General features: G+C 42.7%; 1 protein-coding gene across 4 annotated transcripts in view; it reads right to left on the minus strand.

Annotated features, from left to right (window-relative positions):
• The window catches only part of lrrc4ba (leucine rich repeat containing 4Ba), a 178,302-nt gene that overhangs the window by 62,540 nt on the left and 89,590 nt on the right, over positions 1-26,172 (minus strand). For 2 of the 4 annotated variants that reach the window (XM_072588755.1, XM_072588757.1), the window contains exon 1: positions 17,431-17,630. The exons of 1 other annotated variant lie outside the window; for it this stretch is intronic. The gene's annotated coding sequence lies outside the window, so the exon portion shown is untranslated. Of the gene's footprint in view, positions 1-10,450; positions 10,949-17,430; positions 17,631-26,172 lie in introns of those variants that run through there. One more of the 4 variants, XM_072588758.1, reaches the window with a different exon arrangement.

Consider the following 26,172-nt stretch of genomic DNA (forward strand, 5'->3'; position numbering starts at 1 on the left):
TCCCTTACCTTAAATTTATGCCCCCATGGTCCCTGAATCCCTTCCAAGGGAAAATAGTTCTGTCCTGTCTACCCAATCTATTCCCCATACAGCCTGAAGAAGGGTCACTGGACCTGAAAAGTTAACTCTGATTCCTCTCTACTGAGTTTTCCAGCAATTTTTCTTTTTTGCTTTTGCCCCTCATAATTTTTACATCTCAATGATGCCCCCTCCCTCAGTTTCCTCTGCTCCAAAGAACCCAAATCCATCCAAACTCTCAATTAAAAGTAAACTTCACCAGCCAAGACAACATCCTGGTCAACCCTCTCTCAGTCTGCTCATTCCCGATGAAGGGTTTTTGCCCGAACGTCGTGTCTCCTGCTCCTCTGATGCTGCCTGATCTGCTGTGCTTTTCTCGACTTTGATCTCCAACAGTCCTCACTTTCGTCTACCTCTCTTCACTCTGTCCAGTGCAATCGCATCCCATTGATAATGTGGATTCCATTATATCCTCACTGTGGCCTAGCAAACATTTTACAGAGTTCCAGATGGCCATTAATTTTTCACCACTAAAGTTCTCATGATGTGTAACCAGCTACCGGAAAGGGTGATAGAATCAAATTTCACTGTCTATGAGCAGTAGGGAAAGGGCAGGAAAGTGGATGTGAGGTATGTCAGATTAGCCATGATCTTACTGAATGGTGGAACAGGATTGAGAAGCAGAACAGTCTTATTTATGGTGGTCTTATGTAGCTTTTTTAATGTAGCAAAATGTTTCAGGGACCCTCACAGGTATGTCATAGGGCCAAACATGACACTGAGGCTAAAAAGAGATATTAGGAGAGGGGACCAAATGCTATGCCAGAAATGTAAGTTTTAAGGACTGGAATGAGAAAAAAAAGTAGAGAAGAGAGTTGGAAAGGAAGTAAGATCTAAGAAGGAAATGCCAGAATTTATGGTCCAGACACCTTGGAATGGCCGCAAATGGTGGATTGATTAAAACTGGGGAAATGTGCAAGGCTAGAAAGAAGGAAGGCAGGGATTTTGGAGAGCTGTAGCACTCAGGAGGAATTTAAAGAGATGGGGGTTAGAGGTGAGGCCATCGCAGGATTTGTAAACAAGAAGGAAAATTCCAAAAGCAAGGTGTCATGGAATCAGAAGCAACATGGGTGCACAAGCCGCAAGGTCATGGGGAAATGGGACATGATGCGATTTGGGATGCAGGCACAGTTTTACAGTGAGGGAAGGCCAGCCAAGGCAGCACTGGTGCAGTCCAGTCTCAAGGTAACAAAGGCATTGATGTCATTTCCAGCCTCAGACAGAATCAGATGAATTATTTTTTCTCCTCATTCAAGAGTTATGAGCATCACCGTCAAGGTCGGCCATTTCAGAGGGCCATTGAGAGGCACCACATCGCTGTGACACTGGAGACACATGAAGGTTAGATTGAGTAAAGATAGTCAGTTTCCTTTCCTAAGTGAACCAGATGTTTTTTTTTTCCCCACAGTCATCATCATCAACCTAGCTTTTCATTCCAGAATTTATTGAGTTCAAATTTTACCATTTGCCTTGGAGGAATTTGAATATTAGCTTGGGTTCCGATTCTTACCCCACTATATTACCACAACACCACCGCCTCTCGACAAAAGTGCAAGTTGTGGTTGGAATCCCATTTTGGAATCAAATAAGCTGTGATTGGTCTGACTCATTCTCACAGAGTGATCAGATAGAATTAACAGGTATAAAACTTGTAACAGAGACCAAAGAAAGTAGCTTCATTTTTCTCAATGTGCAGTTGGAAGAAATTTCTCCTCACCTCGAGCTAAATGTTGGTTAAAAAGTGACAAATATTTTGTAGTAATAAAGATAGTAAACTCATGAGCAGGTTAAAAGTTCCTCAATGACAATTACTTTGCAAGTCACAATTTGAATCACTTCCTAAGCCTGTCACTCTGGTCTCAATCAGGATCATATCAATTGCATTAACCCTGAGAGACAATGAGACATTGTACTACTATAAGCCATTAAATAGTGTTGGCCCCATCTCTGTCTTTTTATTGGATGAATTTTCTCTTCTTTTCAATATCTCCCTACGCTCCTCCCAACCTCAGTAATGTCCTTCAGCCCCAAATGCCTCTGACTTCCTCTTCTCAAATACTGACTTCTTGCCCATTTTTGATTTTAATCCCTTCACCACTGGGAAGTGACTTTAGCCCTTGAATCACTTCTGCCTTGCTCTTCTTGAAAAGCAATCCTTAAACTCTGTTTGTGCACCCTCTCCAGTACATTTGTGTCTTTACTCAAGTATTTGCGTCGAGTCAAACACAATTCTCCCATTGAGGCTTGACCAGTATTTTATAAATGTTTATCATAACTTCCTTGCTTTTGCGTTTTATGCTTCAATTTGTGACGCCCATATTTCATTATGAGGTGCCCTGCCAGAAATCCCAGTCTTAATATACAGCAATTAAGTCACAGATTTGTGACTTTGAAGCAACCAAATCCAGGCTTGATTTATTTTGTATTATGGCACTGATTCCAGACTGCCTGTACCTTTAAGACTGTTAGAAGAATCATGACGTGATGTTGCGGCACAAAAATATCTGACTCACCTTCAGTCACATCCTGTGTAAAGGGTCAATGTATTGATTAGATGGGATTGCAGTTGACAAAGAGGAGGTTTTAGCAATTTTGGAAAATCTGAAAATAGATAAAACCCCTGGGCCGGATGGGATTTATCTTCAGATTCTCTGGGAAGGCAGGGAGGAGAAAATGCAGAGCCTTTTGCTTTGATCTTTATGTCATCATCGTCAACAGGAGTAGTGCCAGAAGACTGGAGGATAGCAAATGTTGTTCCCTTGTTTAAGAAAGGGAGTCAGGACAACCCTGGTCATTATAGGCCAGTGAGCCTTACTTCAGTTGTGGGTAAGGTGTTGGAGAAGTTTATAAAAGATAGGATTTATAATCATCTGGAAAAAAATAACTTGATTAGGGACAGTCAACATAGTTTTGTGAAGGGTAGGTCGTGCCACACTAACCTTACTGAGTTCTTTGAGGCAGTGACAAAACAGGTGGATGAAGGTAAAGTGGTTGATGTGGTGTATATGGACTTCAGTAAGGTACTTGGCAAGGTTCCACACAGAAGGGTATTGCACAAAATACGGAGTTTTGGGATTGAAGGTGATTTAGCGGTTTGGATCAGAGATTGGCTAGCTGAAAGAAGACAGAGAGTGGTGGTCTGACTGACTGTGTGGAGTTTGCACGTTCTCCCTGTGTCTGCGTGGGTTTCCTCCGGGTGCTCCGGTTTCCTCCCACAGTCCAAAGATGTGCAGGTCAGGTGAATTGGCCATGCTAAATTGCCCGTAGTGTTAGGTAAGGGGTTGATGTAGATGTAGGGGTATGGGTGAGTACGCTTCGGCGGGGCGGTGTGGACTTGTTGGGCCGAAGGGCCTGTTTCCACACTGTAAGTAATCTAATCTAATCTAATCTAATCTAATCTAATCTAATCTTGATGGAAAATATTCTTCATGGAGCTCAGTTACCAGTGATGTGCCACAAAGATCTGTTTTTGGGCCACTGCTGTACGTCATTTTTATAAGTGTCTGGAGGTGGACGTAGAAGGATGGGTTAGTAAATTTGCAGATGACACTAAGGTAGGCAGAGTTGTGGATAGTGCTGAAGGATGTTGTGGGTTACAGAGAGACATAGGTAAGGTGCAGAGCTCGACTGAGAAGTCGCAAATGGAGTTTAATGTGAAAAAGTATGAGGTAGTTCACTTCGGAAGAAATAACAGGAATACAGAGTACTGGGCTAATGGTATGAGTTTTGGTGGTGTAGATGAATAGATAGATCTCAGTGCCCAGATGCATAAATCCTTGAAATTTGCCATCCAGGTTGATGGAGTTGTTAAGAAGACATATGGTGTGTTGGCGTTTATTGGTAGAGGGATTGAGTTTCGGTGCCACGAGGTCTTGCTTCAGCTGTACAAGGCACTGGTAAGGCCACAACTGGAGTATTGCATACAGTTCTGGTCACCACATTATTGGAAGGATGTGGAAGCTTGGAAAGGGTTCAGAGGAGATTTACTAGGATGTTGCCTGGTGTGGAGGGAAAGTCTTTTAAAGAAAGGCTGAGGGAACTGAGGCTGTTTTCGTTGGAGAGAAGAAGATTGAGAGGTGACTTAATCGAGATGTATAAGGTAATTAGAGGGTTAGATAGGGTGGAGAGTGAGAGCCTTTTTCTTCAGATTGTGAATGCTAACATGAGGGGACATAGCTTCAAATTGAGGGGTGATAGATTTGGGACAGATATCAGGGGTAGTTTCTTTACTTAGAGAATAATACAGGCGTGGAAGACTCACCGACATTCAGGGCATTGAAATGGGAATTGGACATACATAAGGATAATGGAATGGTATAGATTAGATGGGCAGCAGATTAATTTCACAGGTGGGCGCAACATTGAGGGCCAAAGGGCCTGCAGAATTAATAACTAAGTTTAGATGGTGGGATATATTGTCACAATGCCACCACCTCTCCTGACTTTGAAAGTTTGTAAAATTGGGCTGGACATAACACCTGAAACTGGGTCCTTTAGATTAAAATTGGCCCCAAAGCCCAGATATCCTGGGTCCAGACTGTCCACATTTGACATTTACAAGTCAGCACTAATTCAACTCTTTGCATCTGCCTTTCTGATATTCGACACATTGTCACTCTCAGCTGAAGATATCAAAAGGAGCATTTTAAACCATACCTTCCCGATAGAAGCTTGGTAATTTACCTGTGAAAGCTACACTTCTTCTACCTTAGCCTGCTGGGTACTTTTTCAGCAAGCTTCAGATAGCGGGAGGAGAATCCTGCACCAGAAGGATAAATTGCTTACTTTTAACTTTGCATTTGGAGCATAAACACTCCTGAGGGTCACTATGAAAGATTTTACCAGCTGGCCATTACAATGCTATCAGCTGTGCCTCAATGGGCAGTGCTCTCACCTGTGGATCTGGAGATTGTGGGTTAAGGTATCCCATCCAGAACATAAACAGGCTGAGCATTCTCAGTCCTGTTCTGAGGGAGGGCTGCACTGTTGGTGATACCATTGTTCAGATGGGACATTAAACTGAAGCCCTGTCAGGTGTATGTAAAAGATTCCATTATTTTCAAGAAAAGCAAGAGAATCCTGTCCACTATTCTGGCTTATTTTTATCTCTCAATTATCACCATCATTGTTAGTTGAAGATTAGCAGGTTGCTGTGTGTGGAATTTTACTGTACACCAATCAACTGCTGTGCTCCTTCATTGGTGCCAAGTCCCAAAGCTTGGAAAGGCACTATGGAAATGCAACAACATCACTTTACTTTCCCAAAAGCCAGATGTTTGCTTCAGCTGTCTGAACTTTGGCTCTTCCTTGCAGTCCACTACCATCCACATTTCACTCTAACTGTTTCCCCTGTTTCAGGCAGGCAATGTACCAGTGCATTCATTTCATTTTCCCAAAGCCAAGCTAGAATGTGATAGCATTAAAACCTTCCCTTTGTGAATATTTCCTGTCCACAGACCTATTTTTGTGGCATTGTATTTCCTAGTCATGCAAATTGTGTCAACCTTTGTCGTGGACAATGTCACTGTTATCAGTTTCAAACAGAAGGGTCCTGGTGACACGAAAGTTGCAGCATCCAGCCACCAGGTGGTGCCACAGCTCCACTCTATCAACTACCACACTTTGAGCAATGCCACAGGTGTTCAATAAGCAAGGATAGTAACAGTACTCCTTAAATTTAGCAAGCCATTTACATTGGCTAGCTGAAAAGACAGTCTTGTGCCAAAGGTAGTGGGTGATTGGAATGTGTCCATAGAATTTCAAGTCCAGTGTGTTCTGCCACTCAATATTGAAAAGATAGAATGAAAGATTGTAGTCATATCACAACCACTAAATATTTCAAAGTTTTATTGTCATTTTTTGTACTTTTGGTGTGTAGTCATTGCTATAATGAATTAAACTAAGAGGCCAACTTGTGCAGACAAAGTTCCCATCAGCAGCAATGTGATAATGGCCAGATCATCTGTTTTTATAATGTTGATTGATGGATTGATGTTGGCCAGAACACTCTGGATATCTCCCTTGATCATCATCAAGATAGTACCATAGGATCATTTCCATTCAACTGAACAGATGGAAGGGGCCTCCGTTTAATGTCTCATCGAAAAGGCAGCACCACTACTACTACAGCACCAAAACTGCCAACCTTGAGTTTTTATTCTCTCCTGAAAAACTGGAATGGTACTTGAACTCAGAATCTTGAGATTCAGAACTGAGAGTTCTATCCACAGTGCCACAAATGGCAACCAAACTTAGGTTGCCTTCATGTTCATTAAAGAACAGAATCACATGGGAACAAGGTGAGACCATTGAACCTTTTCCACCACTTATCCAGATGATGCTTGATCTGAATCCTAACTCCATCTTCTCTGGCACGTATTCAGTGTTGGATTCCATGCAGTTTGGAAGAAGTGCAAAAGAAATTCTAATTTTGCTTTGTTTCATTTACAGTGGCTGCTGCTTACTGCATGGTTCAGTACACTAATTGGAATGTTAAAACCTTGTAGACATTCCGAAAGCTTGCTCCTCTTCCTCTCTCTTCACACATACACACACATACTTTTAACTCCAGCATTAGAGTGTTCAATTTTTCTGTGTTTGGTTATGAGGCTCTGGTAATTGAACTATGTTCACTATGCTTGATTGATTAAGTCTGGGTGTTGACTCTGAGCAAAGTAAACAGACAACACAGAAGCTACTGGAAGTTGAGCTGAAACCATGATTGCAGACATTTTGCATTTGCAGAAATGTTTTAAAACCCTTGTAAATAAACTTGTTGTGTCCTTAGAAAGTAGTGTAATCTTTACATTGCCCCGAGATATATGAAATATACACATCACACGAACATGGTATTATGAAGTATACACAGCAAAGAAACAGGCATTTGGTTCAATTCCATGCTAGTGCTAACATTTGACGCAAGCCACCTTCCAACTTTCCCCATCTAACTCCATCAGTAAAATTGATGCTATAGAAAACCACACAGAAAATATCTCAATGCCAAAGGAACTACACCTTACATTTCTATATCATTTTGATGTAAAGTACCCAAGCTGCTTCAAAATTGGACACTGAGATACAAGAGATGATTTTAGATCATATGGTCAAAGTGATAGGTTTTAAGGAGTATTTTAAAGGATGAATAAGAGATGGAGAGGTGTAGGGAAGGAATGCTCAAGCTAGGATTAAGGCAACTGATGCTGTCAATGGTGCAGCGTTGGAAATCAGGGATGTGCAAGAGGCCAGAACCACAGAAGTACACAGATCTTGGAAAATTGAAAAGGTGGAGGTGATTGCAGACAGGGAGAGAGAATGAGCAATTGGAGACTCTGAGATAGGGTAAAGAAAGAATATACACTCACATTTATATAGCTCTTTAAACACAGTGAAACAACCTGCAATACTTCATAAGAACATTGTCAAACAGAATTTGACATGGTGCCTTATAAGGAGGAAGATGTGGCAGAGTGGTAACATTTCTGGAGTAAATCAGTGGGATTAATGCTATGGCAATATGGGGTTAAAATCTCACCATCGCACTGGTTGCAATTGAAATGTAGAATGAGAGAACTAGCCCCAATACTGTGCTGACCATGCCAATTATTATTGATTGTTGTAAAAGCCCATCTGGTTCACTAACACCCTTTGGGGAAGGAAATCAACCATCCTTCCCTGTCTGACCTACACTTGACTCCAGACTCAAAACAATGTCAAACTCTATGAACAAACACATTGAGTTAGACCCCGTCTACCACCCCCTGAGAAAGAGAACAGGAAATGACATCACCATAGGAAATGACACCACCAACCCAAAGAAACCCAAACATATAAATAGAAAGCAGGAATCTGAGGCAGTGCTTCGCTCGGAGGCCCACTGAAAATGTTGCCTAATAGGGTAATGAAATGTCTGAAAATGAACCTTCCAGCTCAGCGAGCAAACCTGCATCCAGAATCTCAACTTGAGTTACAAATCTTCTCAAAACTTGCAAAGATTGAACATACCTACCATTTCACCCTCTAGTAACAAAAGTATGCTAGTGGTTCCAGCGATGAGAGTGGTAGGCATGCAGAAAGGCTATAGAAGGTGGAGCTGTTCTCCTTTGAGTATAGAAGGCTGGGAAAGGATTTAATTAGAAATCATTAAGTGTCTATATTGAGTAAATAAAGACAACCTATTTCTAATGCTGAAGGGTCAATAATCAGAAGCTGCAGATTCAAGTCCACATGAGGATACAATCCTTTTTATGCAATGGCTGGTTAGAATTGAAATGCACAGTCTGATAAGGTGGTGAATAGAAATTCAAAAGAAGGTACTCAATAGAGCATAGACCTCCATTACACTGTATTAGCTCATCATTACTATACTGACATTGTAAGCCTTGAGGCTTTTGCCTGCCTGGCTGACTACAAAGCTGAAAAAATGGAACATTTTCATTTGGAGTTTCCATCTTAGTGACGGGTCTTCAGGCCAATCCTCATTCAAACCTGCTCTGAAAACTCTGCTCAATTTTGACAGCCGTGACAAAATCCACCTTAGCAGCTGAGACAACACATGGCATTCCAATCAACAATCTAAACAAAATAAACCGCACATTCTGAAAAAGAAAATCAATTCCATCCATCTTCCAGTGTTTATAAAATCCTTTCAAATATTTCTGGATCTGGACCTGCAGCTTCACAAACTTAGTAGGTTCTTTATTGAGCTGTTCCCTATTAATGCACAAAGTTTTGTTGTAATCCATCAGTTAGTTTCTCTTTTAGATGTATTGTTTGCAGACTAAAATTCAGGGAGGAAAACATTATGTAACAGTTTTGAAGAAAAGTAATTCCATCCTCAGCTACAGAGAACTTTTTCCATCTATACAGGTGCTGCCAGACCTGCTGAGTTTCCCAAGCACTTCCTGTTTGTTCAAAATATCACCTCTGCTCATCTCCAGTGCTCTAGCCAAATAGCTTTTAGAGTCATAGAGATTTATATTTCTGCCCATCGAGTATGCGCTGGTGAAACACAAACACCTCATTATTCTAATCCCATCTTCCAGCAGCTGACCCAGTCTTGTATGCTTTGGCATTGCAAATGCACATGTAAATAGTTTCAGACTCCCCCCACCCTCTGGGTGAAAATACTTTCCTCATATCCCTCTAAACCTACTGACCCTTATCTTAAATCTGTGCCTTTGGTCACTGATCCTTCCACCAAGGGGAAAAGGTTTTTCGCTATTTACCCTGTCTGTACCCCTGATAAAGTTTATACATCTCAATCATGTCCCCCCTTAATCTCCTCTGCTCCGAGAAAAACAACATATCTGTTCATATAAACTAAAACTCTCCAGCAACATCTTGGTAAGTCACCTTGCCAGTAAAAGGGAATTGTATATACACTTGAAGGAGAAAACGTAATGCAGTAGGTGGGTGGGAGATGAGTGGGACTGTGAATTGCTTTTTGAAAAAGAGTTGGAACCAACTCAGTGAAGCAAATGGCTTCCATTTGTGATGTTGGCCCATGATATAATTTAAGACCCTCAGGAAGGATGAAATGGAGAACCAAGTCCTTGAAGGATTAGATAGGGTAACTGCTAAAAACATCTTTCATAGTCTCACGCAGGAGCTGGACAACAGATTTAGCTTTCCTGTCTCTCACACATGTTGGCTACGGGAGCGTTCGATAAACTGGGAAACAACAAAATGTAGAATCTGACAGCATCTGTGGAGAGAAAGCAGAGTTAACATCCTGAAGAAGGGTCACTGGAAAAGTTAACTCTCCTTTCTCTCCACAGATGCTGCCAGACCTGCTGAGTTTCTCCAGCAATTCCTGACTTCCAGCATTCGCAGTTCTTTGTTTATTTTTGTAAAATGTTGGATGTGTTGTTCTTTTTTCCAAGAATAAACCCATAGCTGCTCCCTGTTCACCACTGACACTTTCCAACCTTTCACTGTTGTGCAAAGAGCGATAGCAGGAATGGGACTGAGAACTGAAGCAGGAAGTCTATATAGAATATATATATATAAAAAATCATTTAGCATAATGAAAGAAATGCATCAAAGGCAATGTGCCCTCACAGGATTGATCTTAGTGCTTCACATCGGTGTGAGACAAACTGAGAAGAGTTTTCCCAATCGTTTGGCGTTAAGTAGCACATTTTAAACAAAAAAAAATCACACGCTCGTGTTGAAGGAGACGGAGAGAAAAAAAAGTCCTGCATTGTTCGATCAGATCAAAATGGCTTCACTGTACTATAGAATGGTTTAACACACTGGCAATCTGTAGCTCGCTGTGCTGACAGTGGGCAGATTGTTTATGCTGTGACTGATAGCTGGCTAACTATTTCCAGCGACTACATTAGGGAGGATTTGTGCCCTGTGATCTAACAACCTTTGCTGTCGTGCGGTTTGTCTTCTTTCAGCGGATCCACAGGGCCACCAACATCACACTCCCCGAGGAGACGTGAGCGACAGTCATAGAAAGCTCTCCGGCTAGCAATCCAGTGTGTAACATCTGCTGGCGCCAAGAGTCATCCATGTTGTCGCGTTACGGTTTTGAATAAGAGCCCACTGCTGCCATGATTCACTTCTGATTCACCCTTACTCGACTGAGCCTTGATTCTTAATCCTGCGTTATCAGCTCCTGTCTGATCAGAATATGGATTGAGTTCCATCATTGCTGCATTACCCTCCGGTAACTCTGCAGATAACGCGCTGCCGTCTCTTTAGGACTGATATTTCTTCCCCTCCTCTCCTGAAGCTGCCGACTCAGGGACACAAAACCCCAAGACCTTGTTCAAGTGACTTTTCTTCCTCCGAGTGTCAGGGCCTGATTGTTCGAAGATCATTTCACTGGTGGATTCCAATAGTGTCGGTAACGGGGCCCCATGCTCATTCTCGCTCACTCATTCTCTCACTCACTCACTCACATATTTAAACATAGAGGTAAAGTACACACTTTACACCCATACACAATCACTCACTCACAGATTTTAACAATAGTAAACACACACCCATACACACTCATTCTTATATATTTAAACACAGATGTAAACATACACACCTACATACACAATGGCTCATACAGAAATTTAAACATATATTTAAACACACAACCACTGTTCACAATCACAACCATATTTAAACAATTACTTAAAAGGTACACACACCACATGCACACTCAGACATAATCATTTAACCTTACACATCCAAACTTACACGTACACACATTTAAATGTACACTCAAACACACATACACACACACTCACTCACACCCACATATCCAATCAGATACACACATAAGCACACACTCAGACCTGCATTTGAACATACACTTACATTTAACTCACTCATGTACCCACACACACACATATTTACACATATACTTAATCACATTAACACACAATCAAATATCTGCAATGATTCATTTACACACAGACACATTCACTTATGCACACACACACACACTCAATCTCACCCATCAACTCATGCACACCCTCTCACACAAATGCTCAACTTGACATATGCATTCTCACATAAGTGCTCCCACACATGCAAAGTCACACAAACACTGAAACATGCTGAGACAACACTACACCATTTGACCATAGGTTGCTACTTTTCCTGTTGGTTGGCTCACTCTTTTCATTTTGCCAGTGCTGACTTATACCACATGAGATACCCATATCTAACAGAGCTAATTCTAATTGTTGGAATGAGGAGGGAACCTACGGCCTGTGTGGGCGATTTACACATGGATGTTGCCATTAAACAATTGAAATGTGATTCTGCAGACATGAGACTTCAGCTATGACAAGCTCAAGCCACATCACGAAACAAACCTGTCACCACCTTGAACATCAAAATCTTCATTAGATGATCTTTTCTAGCGTTAACACAGATAGAGCATGCATGGGGAGAAGAGTGAATGAAGACAAAGTTACACTGATCAATCCCCTACCTCTCTTGCCTACACAGGAGGGGGCAATGCTGTAGACCTCTCTCTGGCCTAATATCATCTTTGTATCTGTGGCTTACCATTGGAAAGCTGTGAATTAACTATAGAATTGCCAAGTATATGAAACAAGAGCAGGAGTAGACCATTCAGTCCATCAATTCCACATTTTCATTCCCTCTACAGGCTTTGATTCCCTTGCCTGACAGGAATCTATCAACCTCTGCCTTAAAAAATTGTTTAATGACCTTGCCTTCATTGCTTTTTGAGGCACAGAGTTTCACAGACCCACAAAATTCTCTTCTCTGTCCTAAAAAGGCCATCCAAAATTTTAAAATCGTTGAGATTCATCCACAAGAGGATGCATTGATGCCATGTTCACTGTGTCCAGGCTCATGATTGAGGACTTTATACATTTTAATCAAGTCACCCTTCACTCTTCAGCACTCCAGTGGAAACAAGCCGAATCTACCTTTTCTCATAAGACAACTCACTTGCTCCAAGTATCAACCAAATATATCTCCTCAACTCCACGTCTCTTTATAAAACCATGATGTCTCAAGTTTGTAGCTTAGAGGAAAATGGAAATTGTGACTTTTGCTCATGGTCAGAATTCAGGGCATATCGTAGACTGTGCAGCCACAGACGGAGGCCATTCAGTTCTTTGTGCTTGTGCTGACCATTTGAAGAACTATCCAATTCATCCTACTCTCACTGACCTTTGCCCATTTTGTAGTTTGTAGTTTTCTCCCTTTCAAGTATCAATTTCTCTTTTGCAAGTTACTACTGAATCTGCTTTGAATCCTCTTTTGGGCTGTGCATTCCATATCATAATAACTCATTAAAAAATCTCCTTGTCTTATCTCTGGTTCTTGATGTCAATTATCTTAAAAAGATATCTCTTTTTATTTGCAATTATCCCACCAAGACTCATGACTTGTCACAAAATTTGCTCCAGTCTTGCCATGCGGGCCGAGGAGATATGTCTGCCATCCTATCAGATAAATTTCCATCCATCTCACTGCCTGGTGCTCCCAATTGACACTCCTCATACTGAAACGTCCACCCGACTGAGTCCTGGCTTGATTGGTTTATCTACTGAAGGAAGGTTGGACAGGTTGGGCCTATATTCATTGGAGATCAAAAGAATAAGAGGTGATCTTACTGAAACACTTAAAATCCTGATGGGAGGTGACAGGGTGGAGACTGAAGGCTCGTCCTCCTTCTGGAACAGACTTGAATTAGGGGGCATAGTTAAGGAGTCTCCCACTTAAGACTGAGATGAGGAAAACCTTGCTTCTCTCTGTGGGGGAAGATTCAGCAATAATCAAGTTTTAAGTCTGTGGAATTCTCTTCCCCAGAGAGCATTGCAAGCAGAGTTATTGTGTTTTTTCAAAGACAGAAGTAGATAGATTCTTGACTAACGAGAGAGTTGAAATCCCACCCAAATCAGCCATGATATTATAAAGTCACGGAGCAGGATTGAGAGGCCAAATGTCCTACTCCTACTATTAAAATGATCATACGTTTACCTGCTGAGTGAAAGGTTTAGTTTCCAGACTGGGCTTTCCAAATATCTCAAAGAGGTCAGAAAAGCAGAAGTGAACTAATCCTGTGAGAAAAAAATGCATCTCAAAATACAAGTAGTGGTGTTCTTGTGGGAAACTTGTTTTCTTGTCTCCTTGGCACTGTTACATCCACAGTCTCACAGCCCAATAGGACTGCTCTGAATTATTTTTGGGAGTCATGTCTTGGTACTTCCATGCTTATTGACATGCATGGCTTTTCCTAAATACTAAAATAATCCTGTTTCTGGGATTTGAGACGGGGTCATGGCGCCAGCAGGTCAGCTGACATGTTTGGTAGTGCAGCAGAAATCCTGTTTCAATGACTTGATCAGCCTAAAACCTTTCCACGGCAGAGACCGGAAAGGGACCAATTGTGGAGAGTCTCAGGTTTGAAACCTCTCCCTCAGCCCCAAGTTGCAATAAATATTTTCTAATCAACCTATTCAGAGACATTCTTACAGACCTCTGCAGCAGGTGAGACTTGAACTCAGGTGTCCTGACCCAAGAGATAGGGACACTACCACTGCACTAGAGGCTAGAGTTTTATTGAGTAGTTAGTGTGGTGCTGGAAAAGCACAGCAGGACAGGTAGCATCGACGAGCAGGAAAAATTGATGTTTCGGGTACCGCATTCCTGATGAAGGGCTTTTGCCTGAAACATTAATTTTCCTGCTCCTCAAATGCTGCCTGACCTGCTGTGCTTTTCCAGCACCACACTCTCAACTCTAATCTTCAGCATCTACCATCCTCGCTTTTTATTGAATTCAAATTTCACCATCTGCAATGATGGGATTTGAATCCATGCTCTCAGAACATTAGTTTGGCATTCTGGATTAGTAGCCCAGTGACATTGCCACTCCACCACATTGTCCTCATGAGGACTTTCTTGCCGCTGTTACAGGATGATAATCTGGTGCACTCTGACCTAATGCATGTCAGCTGTGGTTTTGTTGGGAGCCTCTGATATAAAGTATTCCTGGTTCGACTCCCACTCTTTGAGCATGAAGACCCCAGTGCAGCAGGAAAACTTACGAATTGTTAGAAGAGCCTATAATATTCACTAATATCCTTTTAAGGAAGGGGAAGTTGCTACCCTTATCCAATCTGGCCTATGCAACTCCAGACCCACAGCAATGTGATTGACTTTGAAATGGCCTAGCTTGCCACTTTGTTCAAGGGCATTTAGGGATGGGCAACAAAGGTTGGCATTGCTAATGGTGAAAGTGAGTTCTGCAGATGCTGGAGATTAGAGTTGAGAGTGTGGTGCTGGAAAAGCACAATAGGTCAGGCAACATCTGAGGAGCAGGAAAATTGACGTTTCAGGCAAAAGCCTTTCATCAGGAATGAGGCTGGGAGCCTCAGGGGTTGGGAGTTAAATGGGAAGGGAGTGAGGCTGGGGGGAAGGTAGCTGAGATTGCAGTAGGTGGATGGAGGTGGGGTAAAGGTGATAGGTCAGAGGGGAGAGTGGAGCGGATAGGTGAGAAGGAAGATTGACAGACGGTGCAGAGTTGTAAGGTTGGAACTGGGATAAGGTTTTTGGGAAAGGGGGGGGGGGGAATGAGGAAACTGGTGAAGTCCACATTGATACCAAAGGGTTGAATGGTCCCGAGGCGGAAGACGAGGCGTTCTTCCTTTAGACATCGGGTGGTAAGAGATTGGCGATGGAGGAGGCCCAGGACCTGCTAATGGTGCCTCTATCCCACAGATGCTGGAGATTAGAGTTGAGAGTGTGGTGCTGGAAAAGCACAATAGGTCAGGCAACATCTGAGGAGCAGGAAAATTGACGTTTCGGGCAAAAGCCTTTCATCAGGAATGAGGCTGGGAGCCTCAGGGGTTGGGAGTTAAATGGGAAGGTGTGAGGCTGGGGGGGAAGGTAGCTGAGATTGCAGTAGGTGGATGGAGGTGGGGTAAAGGTGATAGGTCAGAGGGGAGAGTGGAGCGGATAGGTGAGAAGGAAGATTGACAGACGGTGCAGAGTTGTAAGGTTGGAACTGGGATAAGGTTTTTGGGAAAGGGGGGGGGGGGAATGAGGAAACTGGTGAAGTCCACATTGATACCAAAGGGTTGAATGGTCCCGAGGCGGAAGACGAGGCGTTCTTCCTTTAGACATCGGGTGGTAAGAGATTGGCGATGGAGGAGGCCCAGGACCTGCTAATGGTGCCTCTATCCCACAGAATAAAAGAAAAAGGTACTGAGGGAACATCATCAAAGATGCTGACATTTGGATGAAATATTAAGCAAGTGCTTTGTTTGTCAAACATGGTTGATGTAAAAGATCCCATGGAGCTATGTGGAAGAAGAAGGGAGTTCTTCCCTTAGTCCCGGCCAATATTTGTCCTTCATAAAAAAAAACTGGTCATTATCACATTGTTGTTTGTGTGGGCTTGCTGTGTGCAGTTTTCCTGTTGTGATGTCTGATCGTGAAAAGCCCTTCTTATGGAAACCTTTATTTTCAATGTAGGGAAACTGAGGCCAATTGTAGAATCCCAACTGGTTCTTCAATTGAAACCTAATGAGGAAGCAATGAGAACTGTACCTGGAACATTCTAGCCCATAATGATCAATCTGTACCTGGTGACGCCTTCATAAGGTCAGATCCCTGAAAGAGGTGCCTCGGTTATTGACTCCCTCACAGTTTACTCACTTCCTGTAGCCTGGCCTCGTACTTTTGATTTTCTATGATTTTTGCAGCCCTGACCTTGGTTTAGTAAAGCCAGGAGTAGGCAAAACAGCAAAACACTTCAAATGGTATTTAATTGCCACAAAGGGTTTCCAACTCAGGCGTATTCCTGGAGATACAGTCACATAGCCTCCCATCTTTGCCTCTTGTCTCCTACCATTGAGCACCCAAGGTGCAGATGCTCCTGTCTTCCAATGCACAACAAAAGGCAAACAGATTCTACCCAAATCTGATGATTCTTGACTGATAATCACACCGCCCTTGCTGCCCCAACTCCGATGTCCAACACTCATGAACCAATAAACTTTCAAAGAAATAATTGGTCTTGAGTTGCTGGGGGCAGTGACTCAGAGATTAATTCCTGAAGACTCTGGCAATTCTAATGTATTGCCAATGGAACTGCCACATAGTCCCTTTCAACTCAGAATAAACTCCAACTTTATTCACACATCTTACTTGCTGTCTTTTAGCTGTTTCCCCTCCTTGCTTCTCTTACACAACTTGGTTCTTCTGTCTACTCTACACTTTTATTATGTCTGCTCTCTCTCTTCATTTTTCTTTCTCCTGTCCTCACCTCCTGGCCCTCTGCACTCTCCATTCCTTCCTTCATCCTCTTTGATTCTCTGCTGTCTGCTCTGACCTGCTTCTTTTCCTTCTATTCTGTTGCTTATTATCCAGAGTGCTGACCGACCCTTAGCTTTTTACCCTCTCCGGGGTATTTTCACTTTTCTCTCTTCTAGGCTCCCCCCCTCCACTACCGCTTTCCCTTTCGACTCCTTTTCAAACCTTTTATGAGCCTGTGACTCCACAATGCAGCGCCCGCTAACTTCTCTGCCGGCCTCATCAGACAGCTCCGGAAGAGGCCGCTCGGCCCATCGTGCCTGTATTAGCTCTGCCCGATTCATCTCCATTCTACCGACAAAACGTCACTCCCCTTCAAATTCCCCTCCCTAATTAAACTGAGTCTTGTCCTTCATCTTTTCAAATGTATGCAAATTGGAGCATTCTTTTAACAGTCTCCCTTTTCCTTCATTTTCTTGGCCCCTTTGCTAAGACCATCCAACGCCAAACACCTATAGCCCATGACCCAGAGAAAACAAAAGGAAGAAACACAACCACTATCCCCGCACCCCCACTATTCCATCTTCAGTCACCATGGTTACCACTCACCCGCTCCGAGCTGCTGCTGTTGGTCTCTCATGAAGAGCTTCTTATGTATTCCGCCTCCTTCCATCTCCTCACCACAACAATATTCCCTTCCTTCTCCGCTCAGTCCCAGAGTAGGTGGCACAGAGGTACAGTCGCCGAAACTCACTGGGATTCCCAAGCATTTCCTTCACCAAGTGCCTCCCTGCTCTCCCCCTTCCACCAACCTTCTCCCCTTCCACCCCCCCCCCCCCCCCCCGACTTCCACCCAATTAAATAAAAATCGAGAAATAATTCACAAGAGTCGCGAAAGAAAATCATTCAATTAGGCCTCGGTATTATTCCCAGATCGAGATGGTCCATCTCCCATCTTTCGTTCCTGTTTTGAGGTAGAAATGGCATCAGTTGCATTCTGATTTTGACACTTGTGCGAACAACTGCAGCATTTTCCCGCTCCTTCGGTGGCTTTAACCGAGTCTCTTGCCCGCCTCTCTTTCCTCTCTCTGGTTTCCCTCTCCTCCCTCCCCTGCCGATTCAGAACCTGCAGTGGAACCCTATTCAATGTGGCTTGCTCTCTCGGCCTTTTGTTAATGAAATAATCTCTTCTTTGTCTAGTTATTAAGATTTCCAGTCACACGGCAGTGCGGGCATTTCTCAGCTGCGAGCTCCTTCCTCTGTGCCCATTCTCTCCCCCCACCCCCACTCCTTGCCTTTTCTTTCTCCGTTAATTTTTTTCTCTTCCTTTTCCCCCTCACTCTCTCTTCTTCGCTGTCTCTGTCTCTCTAAATCAATGCGCACAGGCTGCAGCAGTCAGCAACACTATTCATTTTCCGTCACCCCTCCTTCCTTTAACCTTCAGACGATTCTTTGCTTCCGAATGACAGGTAGACCCGGGCAGAAATTATTCTTTCCTTATTTTTCTCGTGTGTAGCACCGAGCGATAGCTTCCAGTGTCTTTCGCATCCCCAGTCTACTTGGAACGAGAACATAAAAGGAGAAGAATTTTTCCCGTATAATCTCTGGTTTGCCACAAATTCTCAGTGTCTCTTTCTGGGGAAATAAGGAATCATGTCCACCTGAACCGATAAAGGATATCCCTCTCCTCCGATGAGCTGAATTGCTCTCTCTCTTTCCTCACTTCAAGGCATAAAATCCAATTACCGAATTACAGACCATCATATTGGCCGATTGGATTAACAAGGTCCTAGAGATGTCTCAGAGCTCGAACTGAGAGGCACAGAACCACCTTCCTGCTCCCCCCTACTGGGCTAATGAAAATACAAAAGTAACATATAAGCCACTTCCCCACCCCCAAAACGACAGACCCTCAAATTCCTCCCTATTCACTGAGCAGCCAACATTAAACACTGGGCTTGCTATTTTAGTGAATCCCAGCATCACAGGAACAGTGTTTCTGAGTACTGACCCTTAAGCCCTGCAAATACTGAAAGAATTGTCCCCCTTTGTGTCTTTCTTTTTTAAGAAGTCGAGAAAAGGAAGGACAGTGCTTTGGCATTCCATCCATTGTTGGTGGAGCTCTTGGCTATTGCCTATGTGGTATGTTCAGAAATTCTGGCAGAAGGTTTGTGGGGGAGGGTCTGGGAGGCAGAATTGGACTGGGGCTGCAGAATGGGGGGAATGCAAAAGATTGCTCTCTTGTCAAGACTTGGTGGTATAGTTGTACCTCTCCCACATCGATGAGCAGTTCTCATATCAAAAGGTATCGAATGTGCAGGACGTTCAGAAAATACAGGTGGCACAATGGCTCAGTGATTAGCACTGCTGCCTCACAGCACCAGGATCCCAGGTTCGATTGTGGCCTCGGGCGACTGTCTCTGTGGAGTTTGCACAATCTTGCAGTGTCTATGTGGGTTTCCTCCCACAGTCTAAAGATGTGCAGGTCAGGTGAATTGGCCATGCTAAATTGCCCATAGTGTTAGGTGCATTAGTCAGAGGGAAGTGGGTCTGGTTGGGTTACTCTTCAGAGGGTCGGTGTGGACTGGTTGGGCTGAAGGGCCTGTTTCCACACTGTAGGGAATCTAATCTAAACTCATCGAGGAGGGACAATGGTACCTACACAGCAGCCAGTCACATTTACGGTGACACATCAAGAGATTTTTCAGGACTGTCACAAAAACAGAATCATTTAGTGGATTCAACACTGGGATGAACAGACTTATAATTGGTAAGGGAATTAAGGGTTACGGTGAAAAGACAGGAAAGTGGAGTTACGGGATTATCGGATCAGCCACACTCTCATTGAATGGTGGAATAGTCAACACTGAACAGCCCATTTCTGCTCCTATGTCTTATGGTCTGAACTGACACTGAATCACATAAGCAGACAACATGGTAGGTGTTGCTCTATGCAGCGAATGAGAGGTGCCTACACTTTATTAGATTTGCCCTTGCCTTAGGTATTCTGTGGAGGCTTGCATCATTACCAAGGCATCCACTATCCTTTACAAGGCGTCTGGGATCTGAGTGAGCAGGGCAACAATATGGCATACCTCCTTAGCTATCAGATTGAAGAAACGTAACGATCAGCGCAGACTTTAAATTAGGATATGTTACTCTGAATTGTGAACTCAGTGTCAAACCAATTACAAATGCAAAATAGAGAGAAAGCACAATAAAGATTGTTTAAAGAAGATTCAGAAAAAAAAAGCTTCTTAAAAATCTCCAGCCATGATTAAATTCTGAAGGAATAAGACTCCACATTTGTGAATTTTCAGAGACACAGTGGTTGTTTGGCAATAATTTAGGGTTAAAAGGATAGCTAAAATAGATTGGCTTGAGATAATTTTTGACGGTGAGTTTATTCTGCATCTACAACATCAGTGCAGAAGCCTCACATTGTTAGTACATTTGTATATGGAGCTAGAATGTGAGGCAGTTTACAGTCTATGCAAGAATTATTTAGCTCAGACAGCAACTTTCCAGTTTAACTGTACATTTGCAGTCACTGCAACTTTCTGCCCAATTGGCACATAAACAACTGCAAGTGTCATTCTTCTTAACAGTTATTTATAACATCAAAGTATGACCCAACAGGAGGAGCAACAAAAAGCTCATTTGAACATACAAATTAGGAGGAGTAGACCAATTGGCCCCTCAAGCCTGCCCCATAATGCAATCATATCTGGTTTCTCCACATCTACATCGAAATAACCTTTCTTCCCTTTGTTTACCAAGAACCTTTTCACCTCAGATTTAGAAACGTTCAAAAACTTTACTTCCACTGGTGTTTGAGGAAAAGAGTTCTGAAGTCTCAGGACTATCTGTGAGAAAATAAACTGTCCTTATTTCTTAGTGAAATGGCAACTCGTTATTTTTAAACAGTGAGCCCCACACTCTACATTCTCCCATAAGAGGAAATATTCTTTCCATATCTGTCCTGAAGGCTCCTCAAGATCTTATGTTTCAATGAAGTCATCTCCTATATTACTAAACGCCAGAAGATGCAAACCTCAACTATCCAACTTTTCTTCATAGCTTGATTAAAGTGGTAGATTTTAAGGAGTATTTTTAAAAAGGAGAAAGAGAGGTATAGCAGAGAAATTTAGTGAGAAATGTCCAGAGGTTAGGACTTTGAAAGACAAAGGCATAGAAACCAATAGTAGGGAAAAGGAAACTGAGTGTTTAGGAAGAGGCTAGAATTGGAGGAGAACAGCAATCTCAGAGGTTTTCAGGGCTTAAGTGCGTTACAAAGTCAGTGAGGAAATGCAGTTCTGAAGGGCTTTGAAAATAAGGTTGTGAGTATAAATATGGGAAGTGGAGTATATGGTGCTCCTGGATGCTCCAACAGCAGAAGACTTGTCATCTATAGGCAATATCATACACCATCTAGGAAGAAAAGCCAACTGGCTCCAGATTTGATGTGAATTTTTCAGCTTAATAGGATGGGTAACAGTATGGAGAGCAAAGTCTGTTCAATTGCTACTAGACCAAGAAAGACTCAGGAAGCGTTAAATAGTGGTCAACATTCTTGCCTGTGAGAGAAAGATACAGATCAAGTGCCACTCTTGAGATTTGAGCACGTAATCCTGGCTCACAATTTGTCCACTATGGAAGCAATGCTGCATTATCACATATGCCATCATTTGGACCAGATGGCGAGACAAATCCCTGTCGGCCCTCTCCCATGGTTGTAACAGAGCACTATTTTGAAGTGCCAATGGTTTTCTCTGTGATGTCCCAGCCCAGATTTATTCCTCAGGAAATGCGCAAAGAAGAAAAGCTGGTCATTTTCTTCACTGCTGTTTATGTGTGCTTACTATGTGCAAATTGGCTCCACCTTTCATACTTTTGATAAACACTGCACCTCAGAAATACTTCTATTGGCTATAACATGGTCTGTATCATTGAGAAAGGTGCTACACAGATATCATTCTTCCCTTTTTTGACTAGTTCGCCGCTGTGACCACAGATATGATGCCCTCCACTGTCAATTATACGGACAAACACATGGAGGGCAGATGGAAAATTCAGACATCCGATGCTTCAACATCTCTTGATATCTCTCCCTAAACCCCTTCCTACCACTACTGCTTTCCACGTGCCTCTGAAGACTCCTTCTAAACTTTCACCTGTGACATTGCCAATCAGTCATCTATTGAAATTAACTTATAACATCTTACTACACCTTTTCTCTGTTGTTCAATAAAGTCCCTTATGACGTTTGAATGCAAATGTCTTTGTCAATGGAATCAGTTACCAGCCTAAATCAGTCAAGGATAGGGGGCAAAAAAAAATCACCATTTATTTTCAGAAAGAAGATAGGGGATCAAATTCAGAAAAGGCCTTTACAATACCAAATATTTGCAGCACAACCATACACTAAATGTTTTACTTAAGAAGCAAGAGTTCACATCACCAGCACCTTATGAGGAATATTTTTCATTCCTGGCATTGAGTTTGACTGCATGTTAGATTTTTATGAGGTCCCTTGCCCTTAAGGCTGGTATGTTAATTCTCCATGACTTAACAATTAAACGAAAGGTCAGGTTGGGGAGAGGGGAGCATTTTGCACAAAATGTGCTGCAGGTGAGGCCTCACTTACATTTGAGAGACTTCTTCACACAAAACCGTGAATCAAATCCGTGACCTTCCAAAATTGATAGCATAACATTGCAACAGCAGAGAACTGTAACCTGTCAGGAATATGTTAGAAGCAATTATTTTGTGGGTTGGACAGTGTAGCATGTTGGTAGGGATGCTGGCATTGTAATGTGTGCATCATACCTGCTTTCCCACTAGATAAAGAAGCCGGACAGAATCCCTGTTGTTTACAGTCAAGTGGCAGACTCAATATTAGTATTAATAATAGCTTGGTGGAAAAATGGCTCATCACCTAATATGCTAGAGAATGACTCAGAGGAGGAGAAGAGCTACACATTGAGCTCCTGTCAAACAATCCCAGGAAAGGGCAACATGAGGTTAGATACAGAGTAAATCACACTCTACACTGTCCACATCAAACATTCCCAAGACAGATACGGTGCATAGCTAGATACAGAGTAAAACTCTACACTATCACCATCAAACATTCCCAGGACAGATGCAGCACATGGCTAGATACAGAATAAATCTCACTCTGCACTCCCCATCAAATTCTCCGAGGTAAAGAACAGCACAGGGTTAGATACAGAGTAAAGCTCTCTCTACACTATCACCATCAAATACTTCCAAGACAGGTACAGTATGGGGGTTAGATGAAGAGGAATTTAACATTTGTTGTCCCATTGTGTAGTCCCAGATTGGATACAGCAGTGTTTTGCTGCCCAGGGTCCCTCTATGACAGCTCAACTATTGCTTAAGAATTTCTCTGGTCCCCATGTATAATGGAAGTGAAATTGTGTTAGGAAAGATTTCTTCCATATTAAAAGAAATGTATTTGCAATTTTCCAAGAAAGATACTACAGTATGTTATTATAGAAATTCTTACCATTCGACTACATAAAGTTTCTTGTCCTAATGTAACTCAGCCCCACTCTCAGAGGAGCATCCTGGTATGCCTCACTGTCCATCCTTACAACAGTGACTACACTTCAAAAAGTACTTCATGGCTATAGTGGATGGCATGGTGGCTCAGTGATCAGCACTGCAGCCTCACAGCATCAGGGACTTGGGTTTGATTCCTGCCTCAGACAACTGTGTGGATTTTGCTCATTCTCCCTGTGATTGTGCGGGTTTCCTCTGGGTGCTCTGGTTTCCTCCCACAATCCAAAGATATGCAGGTTAGGTGAATTAGCCGTGCTAAATGGCTCATAGTATTAGGTGCATTAGTCGGGGTAAAATAAAGGATAGGGGAATGGGTCTGGGTGGATTACTCTTTAGAGGGTCAGTGTGGACTTCTCGGCCCAAAGGACCTGTTTCCATACTGTAGGGAATCTAATCTAAAGAGCCTTTGGATGTCCTGAGGTCAGAGAAGACACTCTGTAACTGGAAACATTTCTCTCTTATTGAACCAAGATGAGACTGTGCAATTTCATTTCATAGAGAACCTTGACAGCTGAGTCACATTGCATCCACTCAGGTTCATTTTAAGCTCAGGGAAATGAGATGTCAGTGTTCCACTCATCCATATCATCCAGGTTCCGATTACTGTAGTGAAACAGAGCTGACATATCATGAAATGAGCTGGCCTGTCTAACTTTCAGACTGTGGGTGAGTTGGTTGCAAATTTGTCTTTGAGTCAGAAAATTGTGGATTCAATCCCCACTGAAGTCCTGAGCCCAAAAATAGCAGAATCCCTACAGTGTGGAAACAGGCCATTTGACCCAATAAGTCCACTCTGATCCTCCAAAGAGTAACCCACCCAGGACCATTCCCCTACCCTATTACTCAACATTTACTCCTGACTAATGCACCTAACCTGCACATCCCCAAACACTATGGGCAATTTAGCATGGTCAATTCACTTAACCTGCACATCTTGGATTGTGGGAGAGCACCTGGAAGAAAACCATGCAGACACGGGGAGAATGTGTAAACTCTACATGGACAGTTGCTTGAGGCTGAGTCGAACCTGCATCACTAGCCTGTGAGGCAGCAGTGCTAACCACTGAGCCACTGTGTTTCAGTGCTACATGATTGGAGATGCTTGTCATTTTTGGCTGAGGGGTTAAACCTGGCCCCTGTCTGGTGGATTTAAATATCCCATGGCACTGTCTCAAAGAGAAGCAGAGGCATTCACTTTGGTCATCTGGCAGATATTAATTCCTCAATATCACAGAAAAAAAAACAGATTCTATGGTAATTTTACATTATTGCATTTCAGGGAGGTGGTGAAGTTATGGGAATGTCAGGGACTAGTAATTCAGAGACCTAAGGGCTATGTTTCCTTGTATTCATTTTACATCTGCATGGACTCCCATTGTCATGTGTGGCAGCAACTGCTGAAACTGGAAGTCAATGCTGGAATTGGCGTGCCCGTCGGTGTGCATGAACCCTCAGAGTAGCTGAGCAGCTTACCAGGATCATTACCTATGGGTACAAGTGCAACTGGGATAGCTGGTGGGATTTAACTTCAATGAATCAAATCTGTAATGATACGCTAGTCTCGGTAATGGTCATGCCAGCAATCATTGATTGTTATAAAAATCCACCCAATTCACTCGTGCCCTGTGGGGAAGGAGATCTGACATCCTCATCCAGTCTGGTCTACATGTGACTCCAGACCCATTATGATGTGGTTGACTCTTAGTTGCTCCCTGAAATGGCTGCACAAGACACTGTGTTCAAGGGCAATGAGGCACAGCCAACAAATGCTGGGCATGCCAATGATGCTCACATCCCATGACAGATCGTAGAAAGAAAATTGCTGTTTGCAGGAGATTGCAACTTGGCTGCTTTGCTATCCACATTACAATAGTGACTACATTACAAAAAAAAGTATTTTATTGATTTTGAAACACCCTTGGGTATTTACAGTTATGCAAGGCACTGATAAATGCAAGTCCTTCATTTGAATGTCTCAATGATGGAGAGAGAACAACACTGGGTACCTGAAAAACGAATGGAGTATAAAAATAGGGAGGTGTTGCCATAACTATACAAAGCACTTGTCAGATCACAGCTGCAATATGGTGAACAGTCTTGGTGTCCCTATCAAAGGAAAGATATACTAGCAATGGAGGCAATCCAGAGAAGGTTCACTCACCTGATCATGGGTATGGAGGGATGGTATTGTGAGGAAAGATTGAGTAGGTTGGGCTTGTACTCAGTGGTGGTTAAAAAGATGTCATTGTTCAAACATACCAGATTCATGAGGGGTTTGATAGGGTAAATGCAAATGTTTCCCTTTGTGGGAGGTCTGGAACCAGAGGGCGTAAACTCCGAGTAAGGAGTCACCCAGATAGAATAAAGGTGAGGAGGAGGAATTTTCTCTCCCAGAGGTTAGTGAATCTGTGGGATTCTTTACCACAGATGGCAATTGGGACTGGGCAGTTATGAACATTCAAAGCTGAGATACACAGATTTTTAATGAATAAGGGAACCAAGCTTTACAGGGAAAAGGAGGAGAGTAGAGTTGAGGATGATCAGATGAGCGATGATCTCATTTAGCGGCAGACAAAACTTAATGGGTTGAATGGTCTATATCTGCTCCTACATGTTATGCTCTTACAATCACAATCCAGCATCCCAAGATCTTCCTTTCATTCAAAATTTGTTCTTGGAACCTGAATCATCAATCCACAAAACAATCAGAACAAAGGTCACCACTTCAGCTTGCAGAATAACAATTTAATTTAATAATTTATT

Source organism: Chiloscyllium punctatum, chromosome 18 (assembly GCF_047496795.1).
Source record: "Chiloscyllium punctatum isolate Juve2018m chromosome 18, sChiPun1.3, whole genome shotgun sequence".
Lineage (NCBI taxonomy): Eukaryota > Metazoa > Chordata > Chondrichthyes > Orectolobiformes > Hemiscylliidae > Chiloscyllium > Chiloscyllium punctatum.